Raw genomic sequence first — 21052 nt, 5'->3', positions numbered from 1 at the left:
TTACCTGTTTTTTAAAATCAGATTCTACTGCTTGCATCAGTGGAATAGAGTGATGGCTCTATGTAGTACTGTGCGCCTCTCATAGTCCGTTCTGGACTTGGGGACTGTGAAGAGACCTCTGGTGGCATGTCTTGTGGGGTATGCATGGTTGTCCGAGCTGTGTGCCAGTATTCCAAACAGACAACTCGGTACATTCAGCTCATCAACACCTCTCACAAAAACAAGCAGTGATGAAGTAAATCTCTCTTCCACTCTGAGCCAGGAGAGATTGACATGCATGTCATCAATGTTAGCTCTCCATGTACTTTTAAGGGCCAGCCGTGCTGCCCTGTTCTGAGCCAACTACAAATTTCCCAAGTCCCTCTTTGTGACACCTGACCACACTACTGAACAGTAGTCTAGTTGCGACAAAACTAGGGCCTGTAGGACCTGCCTTGTTGATAGTGTTAAGAAGGCAGAGCAGCGCTTAATTATGGACATACTTCTCCCCATCTTAGCTACTGTTGTATCAACATGCTTTGACCATGACAGTCTACAATCCAGGGTTACTCCAAGCAGTTTTGTAACGATCCCGGCAGTCTGAGTCGGGTCCTGTCTGTGGACTAGTTTTTCTGTTCGTGAGCTCCAGTTTCCCGAGGGTTCGGGAACGCTCCGGGGAGCTCCCTTGATTTCCGCACCTGCATCCCATCAGCAATCTGCACACCTGGTCCTGATCATCACCCTTCTTAGGCTCTGGCCTAACATCCATTCCCTGCCGGATCGTTAGCCATGAACAGTAGGTTTACCAGAGTATCAGTCTTAGAGCCTAGCCTTAGTTTTGTTGTTTTTGCACCTTGTTGGTTTGTTGTTTACTTACCTCCGTTTTGTTCCATCTGCAGTCACCCGTCCGGAACCTTCATCCAACCTCTGCCTGGTGGTCGGCGGCTGCCGACCCATGATGGGATCAACCACTGCACCCCCAACAACTAATCAACGCCGCCCGCTCTGTTCCCTGGATTATTCAGCATCACTCTTGAATTTGTAAATAAACACTCACCTTCGTTTCAACTTACCTTGTCCTGGTCTGCTTCTGGGTTCTGGCTTTGTAACTCGTGACAGAACGATCCGGCCAGTAATGAACCCAGCGGACCTGGACTCTGTTCGCCATGCCATTACCCAGCAGGAGAAGATGTTGGGCCATCATAGCACGGTACTACAGGAGATCGCGTTGTCAGTTCGGAACCTTTCTACCGGTCTGACGGAGGTCCAGAACCAACGCAAGTTTCCGGTGGAGGATCCACTACCGGTTTCACCCATCTCGCCTGCCGCTTCTGGAGCTGTGTCCTTCCGTGAGCCCAAGGTTCCGACGCCGGATAAATATGAGGGGGAGCTGGGAAGATGCCGTTCCTTCCTTATGCAGTGTGGATTAGTGTTCGATCTACAGCCCTACTCTTATGCCACAGACAAGGCTAGGATAGCCTTTGTGATTGAGTTGCTGCGTGGTCGAGCGCTGGAGTGGGCTTCAGCCGTTTGGGAACGACCGGATCCCTGCATGGCTTCATACCAGGGGTTCACGGCCGAGATGAGGAAGCTCTTCGACCATTCCGTCCGAGGGAGGGACGCAGCTAGGCGCCTGTTTTCGCTTCGCCAAGGAACTCGCAGCGTGGCCGACTTCGTGATCGAGTTCAAGACGTTGGCTGTGGAGAGTGGGTGGAATGAGGAGTCTCTGCAAGCGGCCTTTTACCAGGGTCTGTCGGAGCAGCTCAAGGATGAGTTGATCTCCTATCCGGAGCCTAGTGACCTGGACAGCTTGGTAGCCTTGTCTATTCGGGTGGATAATCGAGTCCGAGAGCGAAGGAGGGAGAAGCAATGGGTTCCGTCCAACCGATCAGCTTCTCAGGTTCCAGTCGGGTCGGGGGATTGGATCAGAATACGTCGATCATCGGCCACCACACAGGATTAGTGGAGAGGTTCTGTCTCCCGATTCTGAACCCATGCAAGTGGGGGCGGCACGGGTTAACCAAGGAGGAGCGCCAACACAGACGTAGGACTAACGGTTGCCTCTACTGTGGTGGTTCGGGACATTACCTCGCCACTGGTTCCCGGCGGTCGTCAAACTGCGCGGCTCGCTAAAGTTGGGAGGACTTTTAGCGAGCCAGTTTCGACCTCTCAATACCTCTGTCAGACCCCGTTTCCCGGCTACCCTTATGAACAGGAATCAGAGCTTAGCGATTAACGCTTTTATCGATTCAGGTGCCGATGGAAGCTTTCTAGATGCCGAGTTGGTGGAACAGCTGGGGCTTTCCAAGGAGCAATTGCCGGAAGCCATTGAAGCTACCACTCTGGACGGCAGTAGTCTGGCACGTATCACGATGAGGACTGAACCGGTTAAGATGCTGTTGTCGGGGAATCATTCTGAGATGATTTCATTCTTCATTCTGCCGTCTTCCCATGTTCCTCTGGTCCTTGGATACCCCTGGCTGAAGGAACACAATCCCACGTTCGATTGGGTGACGGGCAAGGTAACGAGTTGGAGCCTTGATTGTCATGCTAACTGTCTCAAGACTGCCTGTCCCCATTCGGTTCCCAGTCAGGTGATTGAGGCTAAACCCCCAGATTTGTCCCTGGTTCCCGAGACATATCACGATTTGGGGAAGTTTTCAGTAAGCAGAAGGCTCTGTCACTCCCTCCCCACCGACCATATGATTGTGCCATCAACCTGTTCCCTGGAGCTGTCTACCCCAAGGGAAGGTTATACAGTATCTCCCGACCTGAACGTGAGGCTTTGGAGACCTACATCAAGGAGTCCCTAGCTGCTGGTCTCGTTCGTCCCTCGTCATCACCCCTGGGGGCAGGATTCTTCTTTGTGGGTAAGAAGGATGGCTCTCTTCGACCGTGTATTGATTATCGGGGGTTGAATGACATCACGGTCAAGAACAAGTATCCCCTGCCCTTGATGAGTTCTGCCTTCGACTCCTTACAGGGTGCTACGGTGTTCACCAAGCTAGACCTACGCAATGCGTATCACATGGTCCGGATCAGAGAGGGGGACGAGTGGTTGACGGGTTTCAATACACCGATGGGTCACTTGAGTATCAGGTGATGCCGTTTGGACTGACCAATGCTCCAGCGGTATTCCAGAGTATGGTGAACGACGTCCTGAGAGATATGATCGGTCTCTTTGTGTTTGTTTACCTGGATGACATTCTGATCTTCTCGAAGGAACCTTCCGACCACGTCCAGCATGTCCGGCAGGTTCTGCAGCGATTGTTGGAGAATCGCCTGTTCGTGAAGGCCGAGAAGTGCGAGTTTCACGCCCACACGACATCCTTTCTCGGGTACATCATCTCCAGGGGAGAGATTAGGATGGACCAGGAGAAGGTTAGAGCGGTTCTGGAATGGGCCCAGCCCGGTACGAGATTGCAGCTCCAGAGATTTTTGGGGTTTGCGAATTTCTACCGCAGATTCATCCGGGATTACAGCCGTGTGGCCGCTCCGTTAACTGCCTTGACTTCCAGTATCAGGACCTTCAAGTGGAATCCGGAGGCGGATCGAGCGTTTCTGGATTTGAAGAGGCGATTCACCAACGCACCGATTCTCTCTCAACCGGACACGGCCCGTCAGTTCGTCGTTGAAGTGGACGCGTCTGATGTGGGAGTTGGCGCCATCCTGTCGCAGCGATGCTCCACGGACAGTAAACTCCATCCCTGCGCCTACTACTCTCGTCGCCTTTCGCCTGCGGAGAGGAATTACGATGTGGGTAACCGGGAGCTTCTCGCGGTGAAACTTGCCTTGGAGGAGTGGCGCCACTGGTTGGAGGGGCGGAGCAACCGTTTATTGTCTGGACTGACCACAAGAATCTTGCTTACGTGCAATCGGCTAAACGTCTCAACTCCCGTCAGGCCAGGTGGGCGTTGTTTTTCGGACGATTCAAGTTTTCCCTGACGTTCCGACCTGGATCTAAGAACGGCAAGGCGGACGCCTTGTCCCGGATGTTCTCCAAGACGGAGGAGAGTGGGTCCAAGACCGAGACAATTCTCCCCGGAACTGCGTCGTGGGAGCAGTGATGTGGAAGATTGAGGAGGAGGTGCTGGCGGCCCTTCGGACTCAGCCCGGTCCCGGTAACGGTCCACCCGGTCGGTTGTTTGTGCCTGAGTCGGTTCGTCCTGCTGTCCTCAAATGGTCCCACGCCAGCAAGATGGCTTGTCACCCTGGCGTGGCTCGGACAATGGCGTTTCTTCGCAGACGCTTTTTGGTGGCCTGCCATGGCCGAGGATACTCGGGGTTTTGTTGCTGCCTGTCCAGTGTGTGCGCAGAATAAGAGTACCAATCGGCCCAGCTCTGGACTACTTCACCCCCCTTCCTATTCCCCGGCGACCATGGTCGCATCTGGCCCTGGACTTCGTCACTGGGTTGCCCGCTTCTGAGGGGAACACGGTCGTTCTGACTATCGTGGACAGATTCAGCAAGTTCGCCCACTTTGTGCCAATTGCCAAGCTTCCCTCTGCCTCGGAGACGTCCGAGATCCTGGTTAGGGAGGTTTTCAGGGTCCACGGTTTGCCCAGTGATATCGTTTCCGACCGTGGCCCTCAGTTTACCTCTGCTGTCTGGAAGTCCTTCTGTTTGGCCATTGGAGCTACAGTCAGTCTCACATCTGGTTTTCACCCCCAATCCAATGGTCAGGCGGAGAGAGCCAACCAGAAGATGGAATCCACGCTACGCTGCCTGGTCTCTTCCAACCCCACCTCCTGGGTCTCTCAGTTGCCTTGGGTTGAGTATGCCCACAATACTCTCCCTACATCTGCCACTGGGATGTCTCCCTTCCAGTGCCTGTATGGCTACCAACCTCCCCTGTTCCCTTCTCAGGAGAAGGAGCTCTCAGTGCCTTCTGTTCAGGCCCATATTCGTCGTTGCCACCGGACCTGGCATCGGGCCAGAAAGGCACTCCTTAGAGTTTCGGACCGGTATCAGCTCCCAGGCGAATCGTCGCCGGATCCCCGCTCCCACCTATACCATCGGAGATAGGGTCTGGTTGGCCACACGGGATCTTCCGTTACGGACTGAGTCTAGGAAGTTGTTACCGAAGTTCATTGGTCCGTTTGTGGTGGAGAAGGTGATCAATCCAGTGGCCGTTCGACTCAAACTACCGAGGACGCTCAGAGTCCATCCCACCTTTCATGTCTCCTGCCTCAAGCCTGTTTTCCTCAGTCCTCTGTTGCCTCCTCCGCCTCCTCCTCCTCCTCCTCGGATGATCGGAGGTGGTCCTGCCTACACGGTGCGACGCATCATGGATTCCAGACGGCGGGGCCGGGGTTTCCAGTATCTCGTGGACTGGGAGGGGTATGGTCCTGAAGAGAGGAGTTGGATTCCGCGGCGACAGATCCTAGATGCTGACCTCATCCGTGACTTCTACCGCCTCCATCCTGGCGCTCCGGGGAGTCCGCCCGGTGGCGTTCGTCGGAGGGGGGGTACTGTAACGATCCCGGCAGTCTGAGTCGGGTCCTGTCTGTGGACTAGTTTTTCTGTTCGTGAGCTCCAGTTTCCCGAGGGTTCGGGAACGCTCCGGGGAGCTCCCTTGATTTCCGCACCTGCATCCCATCAGCAATCTGCACACCTGGTCCTGATCATCACCCTTCTTAGGCTCTGGCCTAACATCCATTCCCTGCCGGATCGTTAGCCATGAACAGTAGGTTTACCAGAGTATCAGTCTTAGAGCCTAGCGTTAGTTTTGTTGTTTTTGCACCTTGTTGGTTTGTTGTTTACTTACCTCCGTTTTGTTCCATCTGCAGTCACCCGTCCGGAACCTTCATCCAACCTCTGCCTGGTGGTCGGCGGCTGCCGACCCATGATGGGATCAACCACTGCACCCCCAACAACTAATCAACGCCGCCCGCTCTGTTCCCTGGATTATTCAGCATCACTCTTGAATTTGTAAATAAACACTCACCTTCGTTTCAACTTACCTTGTCCTGGTCTGCTTCTGGGTTCTGGCTTTGTAACTCGTGACAAGTTTAGTCACCTCAACTTGCTCAATTTCCACATTATTCATTACGAGATGTAGTTGAGGTTTAACGTTTAGTGAATGATTTGACCCAAATACAATGCTTTTAGTTTTGGAAATATTCAGGACTAACTTATTCCTTGCCACCCATTCCGAAACTAACTGCAACTCTTTGTTAAGTGTTGCAGTTATTTCAGTTGCTGTAGTAGCTGAAGTGTATAGTGTTGCGTCATCCGCATACATAGACACACTGGCTTTACTCAAAGCCAGTGGCATGTCGTTAGTAAAGATGGAAAAAAGCAAGGGGCCTAGACAGCTGCCCTGGGGAATTCCTGATTCTACCTGGATTATGTTTGAGAGGCTTCCATTAAAGAACACCCTCTGTGTTCTGTTAGACAAGTAACTCTTTATCCACATTATAGCAGGGGGTGTAAAGCCATAACACATACGTTTTTCCAGGAGCAGACTATGATCGATAATGTCAAAAGCCGTACTGAAGTCTAGCCAATCATCAGTAATTTGTGTAAGTGCTGTGCTTGTTGAATGTCCTTTTCTATAAGCATGCTGAAAGTTTGTTGTCAATTTGTTTACAGTAAAATAGCATTGTATCTGGTCAAACACAATTTTTTCCAATTGTTTACTAAGGGTTGGTAACAGGCTAATTGGTTGGCTGTTTGAGCCAGTAAAGGGGGCTTTACTATTCTTAGGTAACGGAATGACTTTTGCTTCCCTCCAAGCCTGGGGCACACACATTCTAGTAGGCTTAAATTGAAAATATGGCAAATAGGAGTGGCAATATTGTCCACTACTATCCTCAGTAATTTTCCATCCAAGTTGTCAGACCCCGGTGGCTTGTCATTGTTAATAGACAACAATCATTTGTTCACTTCTTCCACACTCACTTTACGGAATTCAAAATTACAATGCTTGTCTTTCATAATTTGGTAAAACATACTTGGATGTGTAGTGTCAGCAATTGTTGCTGGCATGTCATGCCTAAGTTTGCTAATCTTGCCAATGAAAAAATTATTGAAGTAATTGGCAATATCAGTTGGTTTTGTGATGAATGAGCCATCTGATTCAATGAATGATGGAGCTGAGTTTGCCTTTTTTCGCTAAATTTCATTTAAGGCGCTCCAAAGCTTTTTACTATCATTCTTTATGTCATTTATCTTTGTTTCATAGTGTTGTTTCTTCTTTTTATTCAGTTTAGTCACATGATTTCTCAATTTGCAATACTTTTGCCAATAGGTTGTACAGCCAGACTTATTTGCCATTCCTTTTGCCTCATCCGTCTCAACCATTCAATTTTTCAATTCCTCATCAATCCACAGGGATTTAACAGTTTTTACAGTCATTTTCTTAATGGGTGCATGCTTATTATTAACTGGAATAAGCAATTTCATAAATGTGTAAAGTGCAGTGTGTTAGGCTATGGTTCAACCCAGCACTCAGAGAAACAACACGACAAAGGGAGTGGAAGAAACAAAAATATTTAATCAAAGTTAAAATTGTCTTAGTCCAAAAACAACTGAAGTAAAGGAACAGAGTGGGCTAGTCGGCTCCGGAGGAAGGAGAGGCTGAGGCAGGCAGGCAGGCAGGCAGGCAGGCAGGCAGGCAGGCAGGCAGACCGACAGGCAGGAAGGCAGGCAGGTTGGGAGATATGTCCGAAACTAAAGACAAAACAAACGACAGGTTAAGGAGAGTGGAGAGCCAGGCTGAAGACAAAGACTAAATAACTTTACTGGTGAGCCAAGTTACCGCTCTGGTAAGAACAACGATCTGGCGCCGGTGGAGAGCCATGCCCAGGAATAAGTAGTGCAGGTTGATGAGAGAATAGGATGCAGCTGCGTAGGCAGGAATCACTGGAAACAACCCGCAGCTGCACAGGAGAGGCAGATCCTGAGCACGCCCCTGATCCACTCCAGACACACCCACATAAAGGGGACAAACACACATACAGATACAACAGAAAAGAGGGGACAAAACAAGGAGGAAGGGAAACAGAAAAGGGAGAGACAAGCTGCCCACATAACAGTACCCCCCCTCAATGGTCGCCACCTGGCGACCCACCAGGCCTGTCAGGGTTGTCGTGATGGAAGTCCGTGATCAGCTGAGGATCCAACACAAAACGCTTAGGGACCCAAGACCTCTCCTCTGGTCCATAACCTTCCCAATCGACTAGGTATTGGAGACCCCTACCCCGCCTCCGAGAGTCCAGGAGCCTACTGACGGTGTAGGCCGGATGGTCGTCAATGAGGCGAACAGGTGGAGGTGGATCAGCCGGCGGACACAAAAGGCTGGAGGACACAGGTTTCAGTTGGGAGACGTGGAAAGTAGGGTGTATCTTCATGGCTGAAGGCAACTTCAAACGAACTCGCAGCGGGGTTAATGATGGACTCCACCACAAACGGACCCAGGTACCGAGGAGACAGCTTGCGTGATTTGGTGCGAAGAGTACGTTCTTAGATGACAGCCAAACCTCTTGACCAGGATGAAACACAGGTGCGGGAGTCCTGCTCCTATCCGCTGTAGTCTTGTTCCTGTCGGTGGTCCGAAGCTAATGCTTCCCCGAGCGTCGCTCCACACTCTCTGGCAGCGGGAGGTTCTCCTGAACCGAAGGAACAGCCAATTCCTTCTCCTGAGCAGGAAACAGAGGGGGTTGATAACCCATGGTAACCTCGAAGGGTGAAAGACCGGTGGCAGAGGCGGTGAGGGAGTTGTGGGCGTACTCTATCCAGGGCAGATGTTTGGCCCAGGATGATGGATGTTGAGCAGCCACACAACGAAGGGTTGCTTCGAGGTTTTGATTGGCTCTTTCTGTTTGACCGTTGGTCTGGGGATGAAACCCTGAGGACAGACTAACGGAAGCACCCAAAGCAGAACAGAAAACCTTCCAAACACGGGAAGTAAACTGTGGGCCTCTATCAGATACGATGTCCACAGGTATTCCATGGGGACGGAATACATGTTGGACTAGGAGGTCCGCTGTCTCACTGGCAGACGGTAATTTTGGTAATGCTATATAGTGGACAGATTTAGAGAATCTGTCCACAATGGTAAGTATAGTATCATTACCTTCAGACTTGGGTAGGCCGGTGACAAAATCCATGGCAATGTGGGACCAGGGACGGCTGGGAACTGGGAGGGGTAGCAGCAGCCCCGAAGGGACTGATGGGAGGCTTTGCCCGAGCACAGGTTGAACAGGCTGCCACAAAAGCCCGAACGTCAGTTTCCATTGAAGGCCACCAAAAATGTCTCCTAAGCAGCGTCAACGTGCGTCTCATCCCAGGGTGACCAGCAAAACGGGAGGTGTGAATCCACTGCAACACCTGAGACCGGACCGTCTCGGGAACAAAGAGTAGGTTGGGAGGTCCATCACCCGGTCCCGGGTCCGTGGCAAGTGCAGTCTTCACAAGAGACTCGATCTCCCACTGAACAGCCGCCACGACGCATGAGGAAGGCAGGACTGCCTCAGGCTCGCTGGTCTCCGAAAGGGTCAGCAAACTGGCGGGACAAAGCATCTGGTTTAACATTTCTTGACCCCGGTCTGTATGTAAGAATAAAGTTAAACCTACTAAAAAACAGGGCCCATCTGGCTTGGCGTGAGTTGAGTCTCTTAGTGGCTTGGATGTAAGCCAAGTTTTTGTGGTCAGTCCAGACCACAAACGGCAGTTCAGCTCCATCCAGCCAGTGCCGCCATTCTTCCAGTGCAAGCTTGACCGCCAGCAGTTCCCGGTTTCCAACGTCGTAATTCCGTTCTGTGGGTGACAATTTCTTGGAGAAAAAAGCACAGGGGTGAAGCTTTTGGTCAGTGGGGAGCGCTGGGAGAGGACTGCTCCCACACCTGAGTCCGACGCGTCCACCTCCACAACAAACTGCAGAGAGGTATTGGGGTGTATCAACACGGGGGAGGTGGAAAACAGTTCCTTCAAAACCCCTACCGCCTGCTCCGCCTCAGGGGACCACCGAAAAGGGACTTTAGGAGATGTGAGTCTTGTAAGGGGTGCCACCACTCTACTAAAACCCTTAATGAATCTACGGTAGAAGTTAGCAAAGCCCAAAAATCGTTGAAGTTGCTTACGGGTGGTGGGTGTGGGCCATTCCGTCACTGCCCGGATCTTCTCGGGGTCCGCCTTCACCTGCCCGCTCTCAATTATGAATCCAAGGAACGATGTAGACTGTTTGTGGAACTCACACTTCTCTGCTTTGACGTACAGCTTGTTCTCCAAGAGCCGTTGAAGGACTTGACGGACGTGTGACTCATGCTCCTCGGGTGACTTGGAAAAAAACAAGAATATCATCCAGGTATACAAAGACAAAACGGTTCAAAAAATCCCTAAGAACATCGTTCACCATGGCTTGGAAAACCGCAGGGGCATTTGAAAGCCCAAAGGGCATGACCAAATACTCAAAATGTCCCAGTGGAGTGTTGAAAGCGGTTTTCCACTCATCTCCCTTTCGGATTCGGACAAGGTGATAAGCATTCCTGAGGTCGAGCTTGGAAAACACTGTGGCGCCATGCAGAGGTTCAAAAGCTGAGTTGATGAGTGGAAGGGGATACTTGTTTTTAACAGTTATGTTGTTTAAACCCCTGAAATCGATACAGGGGCGTAACGACTTGTCCTTCTTTTCCACGAAAAAGAAACCTGCACCCAAAGGAGAGCGACGAGGACGGATTATGCCCGAGACCAGAGAATCACCAATGTACTGCTCCATTGCCTCTCTTTCCGGTCGGGACAGATTGTATAACCGACTAGAGGGCAAGGGAGCACCAGGAAGCAGTTCAATAGGGCAATCATAAGGCCTATGTGGTGGTAGAGACAGAGCCTTGTCCTTACTGAAAACCTCCGCTAAGTCATGGTATTCTTTGGGGACAGATGACAGATCAAGAGGAGCTGAGGGAGGAGTTGGGTTACACTTAGTGGGGGAACCGCTGACCTCAGGCACTCGGAATGGCAGTTAGTGCTCCAACTGAGAATGGTGTGACGTGTCCAATCAATTTGTGGGTTGTGAAGAGCCAACCAGGGAAGCCAAGGATTAGGGAGGTAGCTGAGCCAGACATAACTCTTAGCTGAATGCTTTCACAATGATTGCCAGAAATCACTAGGGAAAGCGGGGGTGGTTTGATGAGTTATCTCCACGAGGAGGCGCCCATCAAGGGCTGTGACCCGAATGGGGGTAGGTAGTGGCTCCATGGGGATACGAGCTTGTGTAACGAACTGGTGGCTAATAAAGTTATCTTCTGCACCTGAGTCTATGAGAGCTGAGAGTGGCAGGGAATGACTCTGGAAACGTAAGGTTACAGGTACTTGTAATCGGGGAATGATGGGTTCAGGATCTAACTCTGGGCTCGCAAGTAGACCCACCGTTACGAGCTGAGCCTTGTCTTTTGGCCGCTTAGGGCATGTAGCCAGAATGTGTGTGGCGTCTCCACAGTACAGGCACTCACCCGCCTGGGGCGCCGTTGCCGCTCTGCTGGAGGTAGTCGAGCTCGACCCACTTGCATAGGTTCCTCCTCTGTGCTCGGGATGGAATCAGGAACAAGAAGCTGCCGACTCCGGAGAGGCGAGACTCGAGTGGTTGAAGGCTGGGGAACTAGTCCTCCTAGATGTGGCCGATCGCCTCTCTCCCGACGCCTCTCCCGCAACCGATTGTCTAGCTTGATGGACAGGGAAACGAGAGAATGTAAATCATGTGGCTCATCACGAGCAGCCAGTTCATCCTTAATGGCTTCATTCAAACCGTTTAGAAATGCTCCTTGAAGTGCCACATTGTTCCACTTGGAGTCCGCTGCCAACGTCCAGAACTCAATAGAGTACTCTGCCACACTGTTAGAACCCTGCCTCAAATTAAAAAGTATCTTGGAGGAATTACCCACATGGTCAGGATGGTCAAAAACAGTCTTCAATTTAGCAGAGAAATCAGCAAAAGTCAATCCAGTCAAAGTTTGATCTGAGCACACAGCCTCAGCCCAAACCAGAGCTTTCCCTCTTAACAGCCCCAGAACATAATGTACCTTAGATGAATCAGTAGAAAACGACAGTGGTCTCTGCCGAAAAATCAAGTCACACTGAAGCAAAAATCCCCGGCACTTGTCCAATTCTCCATTGAACGGTTCAGGCGACGTGACAGGGGGTTCCCGGCGAACGAAGCCTGCCTAGTGTCCGAGGAAACAACTTGGGGTGCATCAAACTGGGGTCAGAGAGAGATGGAGAACTGATAACAGACAATTTAGAGACGTGTGTAGTTAACTGAGTCACCTGGTTCAGCAGTTGATGATTATCTTCCACAAGAGTCCGAATCAACTGGTCATGCTGTCCTAGCAACGTTCCTTGAGCCTGGATAGCTTGTTGGAAGCTGTCTTTGTTTGCCCCGTGCTGTTTCTCTGTTGGGTCCATGGCCAGATCGTTCTGTTAGGCTATGGTTCAACCCAGCACTCAGAGAAACAACACGACAAAGGGAGTGGAAGAAACAAAAATATTTAATCAAAGTTAAAATTGTCTTAGTCCAAAAACAACTGAAGTAAAGGAACAGAGTGGGCTAGTCGGCTCCGGAGGAAGGAGAGGCTGAGGCAGGCAGGCAGGCAGGCAGGCAGGCAGGCAGGCAGGCAGGCAGGCAGGCAGGCAGACCGACAGGCAGGAAGGCAGGCAGGTTGGGAGATATGTCCGAAACTAAAGACAAAACAAACGACAGGTTAAGGAGAGTGGAGAGCCAGGCTGAAGACAAAGACTAAATAACTTTACTGGTGAGCCAAGTTACCGCTCTGGTAAGAACAACGATCTGGCGCCGGTGGAGAGCCATGCCCAGGAATAAGTAGTGCAGGTTGATGAGAGAATAGGATGCAGCTGCGTAGGCAGGAATCACTGGAAACAACCCGCAGCTGCACAGGAGAGGCAGATCCTGAGCACGCCCCCTGATCCACTCCAGACACACCCACATAAAGGGGACAAACACACATACAGATACAACAGAAAAAGAGGGGACAAAACAAGGAGGAAGGGAAACAGAAAAGGGAGAGACAAGCTGCCCACATAACACAGTGTCTGTTTGCTCCTCATTACACACCACGGACCAACATATATTCTTTACATGAACAACATAGGAATCACTACAAAACTTATTGTATGACCTCTTATACACAATATTAGGCCCAGCCTTTGGAACTTCGGTTTTCCTAGATATGGCTACTATATTGTGATCACTACATCCAATGGATTTGGATTCCGCTTTCAAACAAATCTCTGCAGCATTAGTAAAGATATGATCAATACATGTTGATGATTTAATTCCTGTACTGTTTGTAACCACACTGGTAGGTTGACTGATAACCTGAACCAGGTTGCAGGCACTGGTTACAGTTCTTTGCTTTCTCTTGAGTGGGCAGCCTGATGACAGCCAGTCAATATTTAAATTACCCAGAAAGTATACCTCTCTATTGATATCACATATATTATCAAGCATTTCACACATGTTATCCAGATATTGACTGTTAGCACTTGGTGGTCTATAGCAGCTTCCCACCAGAATTGGCTTTAGGTGAGGCAGATGAACCTGTAGCCATATTACTTCAACAGTATTTAACATGAGATCCTCTCTAATCTTCACAGGAATGTGGTTCTGTATATAAATAACAACACCTCCACCATTGGCATTTCTATATTTTCTGTAAATGTTATAACCTTGTATTGCTACCACTGTATCATCAAAGGTATTATCTAAGTGAGTTTCAGAGATAGTCAGAATATGAATGTCATCTGTTACTAGCAAATGATTGACTTCATGAACCTTGTTTCTTAAGCTACATATGTTAACATGGGCTATTTTGAGCACTTTTCTTCTGGGATGCTTACTGTTTTTATTGCTTTACTGGGAAGCTTAGCAGCAGTATATGTGCTCATGTTCTTTATGTTAGTGCACAGTGAGCTGCACACAGTGGACTGCCTGCTCGGGTACACCGACTCAGTGCTAACAGTATAAATCTGGTTCTTAGGCACATGATTACTGCACACAATAGCTGTAGGATCAGCAGTGGCATTCAGGGCAGTTAGAGGGACATAAATTAGGTTACTTATATTGTGACTACCGACACCCCTGATGTAATGTACATTTGCTGAAGCATTTTGACAACTCTGCGTCACGATGGTAGGGATTAATTGAGCTGGGCTTGGGTCATCGCTAAGTCATTGTCTCAACGCAGCCTTATAATGCTGTGAAAGGATCCAGGAACCCAAATGATTTGGGTGGATCCCATCCTCCTTATAAAACGTGTTTTGTTTCCAAAAGGTATCGAAATTGTCAACAAAAGTTACACCCATTGAGCTGCAATAATCACGTAGCCAGTTGTGAAGAGCAAGAATCCTGCTAAAGCATTCAATGCCACGATTCAGAGAGGGCACATATGATAGGTTTTTTGTTAGTGTCTAGCAGAGAGTCAATCTGCTCTTTAAAATCCCGTTTCAACTGTTCAGAGCTGCCCTTCATAATGTCATTAAAACCCACATGGACTACGATATAATCGATTTCCATGTCCTGACATAGTACATTCGGGAGCAGCTTAGTAATGTCATTTACTCTAGCTCCGGGATAGGACATTGTTTTTGCACCAGGAACGGTCACATTTCTTACCATGGAGCTGCCCAAAATCACGGCTGGGACGAGGAAATTCGCCCACTCCCACGCTTCACAGGATGCAGGCCTCCGACAGATGGAGAAGCCCCGCTCGATCCAGAGCAGGGACGGAAGGTTTCCGACGTCGACTTTGAAATCGTAGTAGTAGGCACTGCGGCCGCAGACATCCCCAGGCTCCAGTACGGCGAAGCTATTCGTTGTTTGTATCCACTCCGGGCCTCTCGTTGGGAGTGTAGACTGCTTTGCGGGAGGTCGCTGTCTTCAGCTTCCACGGCTCGTGACATGCGACCATCGTTGATTGCCTTGCTCCTCATGCTGTGCTCCTTCGACGGCGCTATCAGATGGTGGAGCTCCGGGCAACACCGGCCAGTCGGATAACAACAAACGACAAGGCAGAGATGCATCCAACAAGCGCGAACGCCGTCCAGCCACCGGCGTCGAAAATGTAAACATTCCACTCTGCATTTTCCCCTGTTTCTTACGTAGGCTGGCGACCGGCATGATCAAGGAAGCCAACTCAAGCCTATAATCCTCGGCAAGTAAACAACTGCCGCATTGGAACTCCGAGTGAGCCGGTTTGTCCCGAAACAAAGTGTAATAGATACAGCTCTTACAGCGCTGGAACCGTTCATTTAGTTCTTCAGACAAAGAGGGCTCCATTGCAAAACTCATCAGGTACCAACTTCGTTAGCATGATGGCTAGCAGCTTCACATCTCTGTTAAGCAGGCTTCAACCTGTCTCTTGATGGCTAGCAGCTTAGCTTTATTTCATGTTATCTAGAGCGTTGTTGACTGTAACTGTGCTGCTGGCAACAATTTAATGACGCTTTTTTGGCCGAGTTTACTAACACCGGCAATATTAATCTAGTGTTGAGCGTTCATAAATTCATCAGTTATTCTGCGCTCTGGCACACGGTTGTTAGGCCGAATGCTGCCGTAACGCTCCCATAACATTCTCAGTGGTAACCTCAGAGGGTGACAAAGAGCTTGTAGTGTAATTAACATCGCTCCATCATTAATCTGCAATAAGTGAAAGTCAGTAGTCTGGATGATGGACCTCTCTCTCTACCTCTCTCTCAGTGTTTCTCCCTTCTCTCTCTCTCTCAGTGAAGTCAGGGAGAAGGAGCTGATTTATAAGTCAATCCGTGTCCTTGCATGGGTCTCTCTCTCTCTCTCCACCACCACCATTTCCACCACTGCAAGAGACAGCAGAGAATCAAATCAAATCAAATCAAATCAAATTTTATTGGTCACATGCGCCGAATACAACAGGTGCAGACATTACAGTGAAATGCTTACTTACAGCCCTTAACCAACAGTGCATTTATTTTAAACAAAAAAAGTAAGAATAAAACAACAACAAAAAAGTGTTGAGAAAAAAAGAGCAGAAGTAAAAATAAAGTGACAGTAGGGAGGCTATATATACAATAGAATAAAGTGACAGTAGGGAGGCTATATATACAGGGGGGTACCGGGGCAGGGGGGTCCGGAGGTGTTACTGACTTTTAACACTCAGTGCCTGGGGGAGTTTGCGTAGGTGGTGGGCAAGGTGCTGTACACCCTCAGCATCAAGGTTAGACATATCAGGAGCTTAGTGGAAGTGAAGGGGCATCAGTGGCATGGGGAAGTGGGGTCTGAGAGCATGGCAGGGCACAGGTGGAGGGTGCTCTATAAGCTCCCAGTGCCAAAAAGGTCAGGGGACCTCTCTTTCTCTCTCTATGAAGATGTCTTATTATTGAGACAAATAGTCAAAGTCTCTCAAAGTCACCTGCTATTGATCATTCACATTTTCCTAGATAAGTCTCCTTGTATAAAGGGATGTTCGCTCTGTCAGTTCATTGAGTGATAGGCCCAGTGACGGATGGTCATTTTGCTGCCCAATATTCTCTCTCTCTCTCTCTCGCTCTCTCAATTCATTAAATGCTTTATTGGCATGAATGGATGGTTGCCACTGTTGCCAAAGCAATATATATGAAGTATTTAATAAATAAACAATCTCTCTCTCTCTACCCCCACATCTCTCACAGCTCTGTCTATCTATCTGAGGGGGACCTTCTGTGTCCCCAAACAGCAACAACAGGCTCAATGTACAGAATCTAATTCTACACTATCACCACCACTGAGTCACCAGCCACGACTCTAATATCATTAACACTGTGGGCAATATTTATAGGATAGTACTTTTAAACAGTTAAACTTAAACTTTCAGGTTTATGACAAGTCAACAAAAAAAGGAGAAGAAATCAACATTTCAAACATTGTATCATTGATAGCAAAGACCAGTGCTATTGTAGGCCTGTCTGCTATCCATCATGTCTTACACTACAGTGTGTGACTGTGTGGGCTTCTGCTCCTCCTCATAAAACAGAAAGTGTTAGCGACCGGGGCTTGTCACCTCTCTCCTGTTTAGTGAATAAATATACCTTCCTCCCCATTGCCCTGAACCGGGCGCTGTGCAGCTATTAAATCCCAAGCTTCAATAGATCGATCAGGGTTGGCCCCAACTCCACAGCCATAAAACTGCACAGACATATATCTGATAGAAAAAGCAGTAGGAAACAGGTTTACCCACTGTAGAACATGATGAAAATGACAGGTTTTATGTCCTGCCACGTCAATAAAATGCTACAGCTGAGCTGAGCTGAGCCTATTTCCAGTGAAACTCCCCACTCAGCCATCAGATGAGATCCCTTGACTAACAGGGGGGATATAATACACTGCACTAGCACACGGAGAAGAAGAATCACCTGACTATAACATAAAACCTGAGTAAAATGTGTTTTTCTTACCCTACATTTTATGCCAAACTTGATATACATATATTTTCACCTTTCTTGAAATAAATTATTACTCAGCAACAACAACAAAAAACATAATTCCTATTGTATAAGCATTTGCATTTATTTCATAAGACTTTTACGAAAGGGTATGAATGCAAAACAAAAATCCCAAGAGCTAATGTTAAAACTAAACTTACAAAGTACAAAATGTATTTCAAAATCAACAGATATACCATATGCAGGAAAACTAGATATCCCTAGCCTCCAATTACAAAACAGTCATGTGACCCTGTGATTCTGCCTGTGCTATATGGTCCCATATGTTCTAATCAACACCCTGGTTCCCCAGTCTGAGCCAAGCTGACGAATGAGTGACAGGCCATCTTCTGTCCACCCAGCACGGGGCATGTAAAACCCTGACCCCCTCCAGACCCCCTGCCTCCCCAGGTATCCAATCTGCAGCCTAGGATTCTCTGCATCCCCTTTCACTCCCCAGTGGCAAGTTCTGCCCTCTCACAACTCTCCTGTTCTTTTTATCTATTAGGAATCAGCCCCCCCTTACAGTCTCTCCATAGCCCCTCTTTGTAACTGTTGAGGAACCCTTTCACTTTTTGTTCCCCAGACAGTCCTATCCAGGACAGGACCATTCTCTGTTGACATTCACACCATCTGGTTGTGGCGGGGGGAGGTGCTTCCACATGCAGAATGTGAACTCGTCACGCACTTTGAGGTTCGACCTTCACTTTCTTTCTGCAGTCCTTGTCTAAGAAGCATTGATACAGAAGCCTAATATAACTCCATATATCATAACATGTAAAAACACGGAACTAATGACTGGTCAGGGATACAGTCCTCGTGGTCTCTCCCCCCTCTCTCTGCAGTGGTACGTCCTGCTAAGTCCCCAATAGAAGTGGCTCTAAAGAATCACTCAAGCCGGACAAAGCAGCTGCCTTTGAGTTAGGTCATTTTCCCAGGAGCGCGGGAGAGTGGGCATTGGCAGGACCTCAGAAAAAGGACACCATCTGTTCTCCCAGTGAAAAGGTTGGTGACACCTTCTGTGGTACCAACAACCCCTAATTAAGTGGCCAGGAATGCGCCAGCGGCAGAACATGTGATTGGTGGGTTTGGCCCTGCTTATCGCCGCAGTGACACGGCAAGCCCCCACTCCTCACCCCCCTCCTCACCCTCTCCTCACCCCCTCCCCTCCACACATCTGTCTATGTATGGCAGGTAACACTGACAAAACACTGGCAGTATTATGGGCTTGATCCGACTGCTGCACAGACTCTTTCTGATGGGGTTTACGAGCTATTAGCCTAGATTATTGTGTATTTTTGTATCTGTTTTTGTATATTTATCATGATTATCAGCAGTATGTTTTTAATGCAGGGTTGGAGGTCCTGACAAATCCCACAATGAACCATCTCTGGTTTCAAACATCTCCCCAAGCTGTGCTACACACACATACAATGATTTGATTAACATTGGACTTAAATGAAATAACAAATGGACTCAATTCCACCGATTTTCATCTCACTTACAGCCAAATCCCTCTCTCCAGAAATGTTACTAATTAGGCTTATTAAGTAATTAAGACAAGAGGTCTTAATTAAATCGGTGCCACTGGGACCTATGCAGCGCAAGGCCTTGCCATAAAACACTTTGCTCCTTTGTTGGTTTAAATGTTACTTTGTAAGACACACAATGCAATTTATTGGACTGAAATATTGATGGTTTTCACAGACTTTGTTCACATAGGTCCATAGCAGTATTTGAGACAAGAAAAGCTTTAAAAAAAAAAACTAATCAAGACAGCATTTGACACTCCTTTTAGGTTTCCTTTAAATGGCTTTTGGAGATTTATTTGACAAGTGTCCATCTGACAGTAAATTGCAGAGGCAACAATAAGTAGTGCTAAAACCCTCCTCCTGAAATGTCAAGTGAATTACCTTGCAAAGAGTTAAAAGTTTAATGAAATATCTAGCAGGAGAAAATGGGGGGGGGGGTTGGCACAGGCCCTGGTACAGGAGATGAGAGAGAGAGAGAGGGAGAGAGAGAGAGAGAGAGAGAGAGAGAGAGAGAGAGAGAGAGAGAGAGAGAGAGAGAGAGAATGACCGTCACTGGGCCTATCACTCATAGAAACGACCGTGCAAACATCCCTTTATACAAGGACACTTATCTAGGAACATTTTAATGATCAATAGCAGGTGACCTCATTCTTAGCGTCCAACATATTTTCATTTGTCACCTGAGTGTTATTCAAACACAAATTTAAAGTGGGTTTGAAGATTACATTCTGGGGGACGCTTTTGTTGGATGCACACCAAGCCCCGGTCCCTCTGAAGGCTGGTGCCCTTGTGAGTGAGCATAGTGCTAAAAGCTTGGCAGAAGATTCCAAGTGTCCCAAGTGTTTTTCTTTTTTTTTGCTGAGCAAAGTAACTAGTCCTTGATACCATAGATTAGAACACATCTGTCATCTATAGTGTAGTACATGAGCATCAAACATAGTTGAATCTCTCCTTTTTAGTTTATTAAAGCGTCTGATACCCACAGCCATTGGTCTGATATGGAGTTGTGTGTTTTTTTTATTTTTACCATGGGGCATTTGGGGTTCATTAGTCCATATAGAGATTCATATACTCTTGTTAGCAACTCTCTCCATCAGGCACCATTTTGGATTTGAAACACTCGGGACAAAGTTATTGGGTGAATTTTTCTCCCTTGGTTATTACTGGTGCAACTCCAGGGCAGCCATATATCCTCAGATTCTGTGTTGACTAATTGTGTGGTATCGCAAATTAACTCTGGATTGGGGGAAAAAAACAGGCAACCTTACTTTGAAATGTCTTGTATTTTTCTCTCCCCCTAGCAAAACATCAAAATTGCTACTTAGCATGAATTATACATTAGTGGGGGTGGAGAGCACGGGGTCCCTCTCGCCCGCGGCGCTGTGGGTTTGAGGTGCAGACGCCCGTCCGCACGCCTGCTGCACACCCCCGCCGAGAGAGAGCTCACCCCATCCGCCAACCCACACAAGATATACTAAGAATGATATGTACAGCAGTAGTATATTAGAGTTAGCTATGTCTATAGTGAGCTATAGTATATCAATAAATATGCAATGTGTATACACAGTGTAAGTAAAATGCAATGTACAGTAGTAGAAATATTAGAATGCACTAAATCGAGATTACAGTATTTAAATACACACAGTATGTACAGCAGTAGTTATATAGGATGAGTAAACATTATTAAAGTGACCAGTGTTCAACGACTCTATGTACATAGGGCAGCACACTCTAAGGTGCAGGGTTGTGTACCGGGTGGTAGCTGGCTAGTGACAGTGTCTAAGGGGAAGGGTACTGGGCGGGGCCGGCTAGTGATGGCTGTTTAACAGTCTGATGGCCTGGCGATAGAAGCTGTTTTTAATTATCTCGGTCCCAGCTTTGATGCACCTGGACTGTCTCCACCTGCTAGATGGTAGCAGGGTGAACAGGCCGTGGCTCGGGTGGCTGAGGTCCTTGATGATCTTCTTGGCCTTCCTGTGACACCGGTGGCTGTAGATGACCTGGAGGGCAGGCAGTGTGCCCCCGATGATGCGTTGGGCTGACCACACCCCCCTCTGGAGAGCTCTGCGGGCGGTGCAGTTGCCGTACCAGGC

Source organism: Coregonus clupeaformis, unplaced genomic scaffold (assembly GCF_020615455.1).
Source record: "Coregonus clupeaformis isolate EN_2021a unplaced genomic scaffold, ASM2061545v1 scaf0781, whole genome shotgun sequence".
Lineage (NCBI taxonomy): Eukaryota > Metazoa > Chordata > Actinopteri > Salmoniformes > Salmonidae > Coregonus > Coregonus clupeaformis.
The sequence above is the reverse complement of the archived record's forward strand: the minus strand, read 5'-3'. Positions refer to the sequence as shown.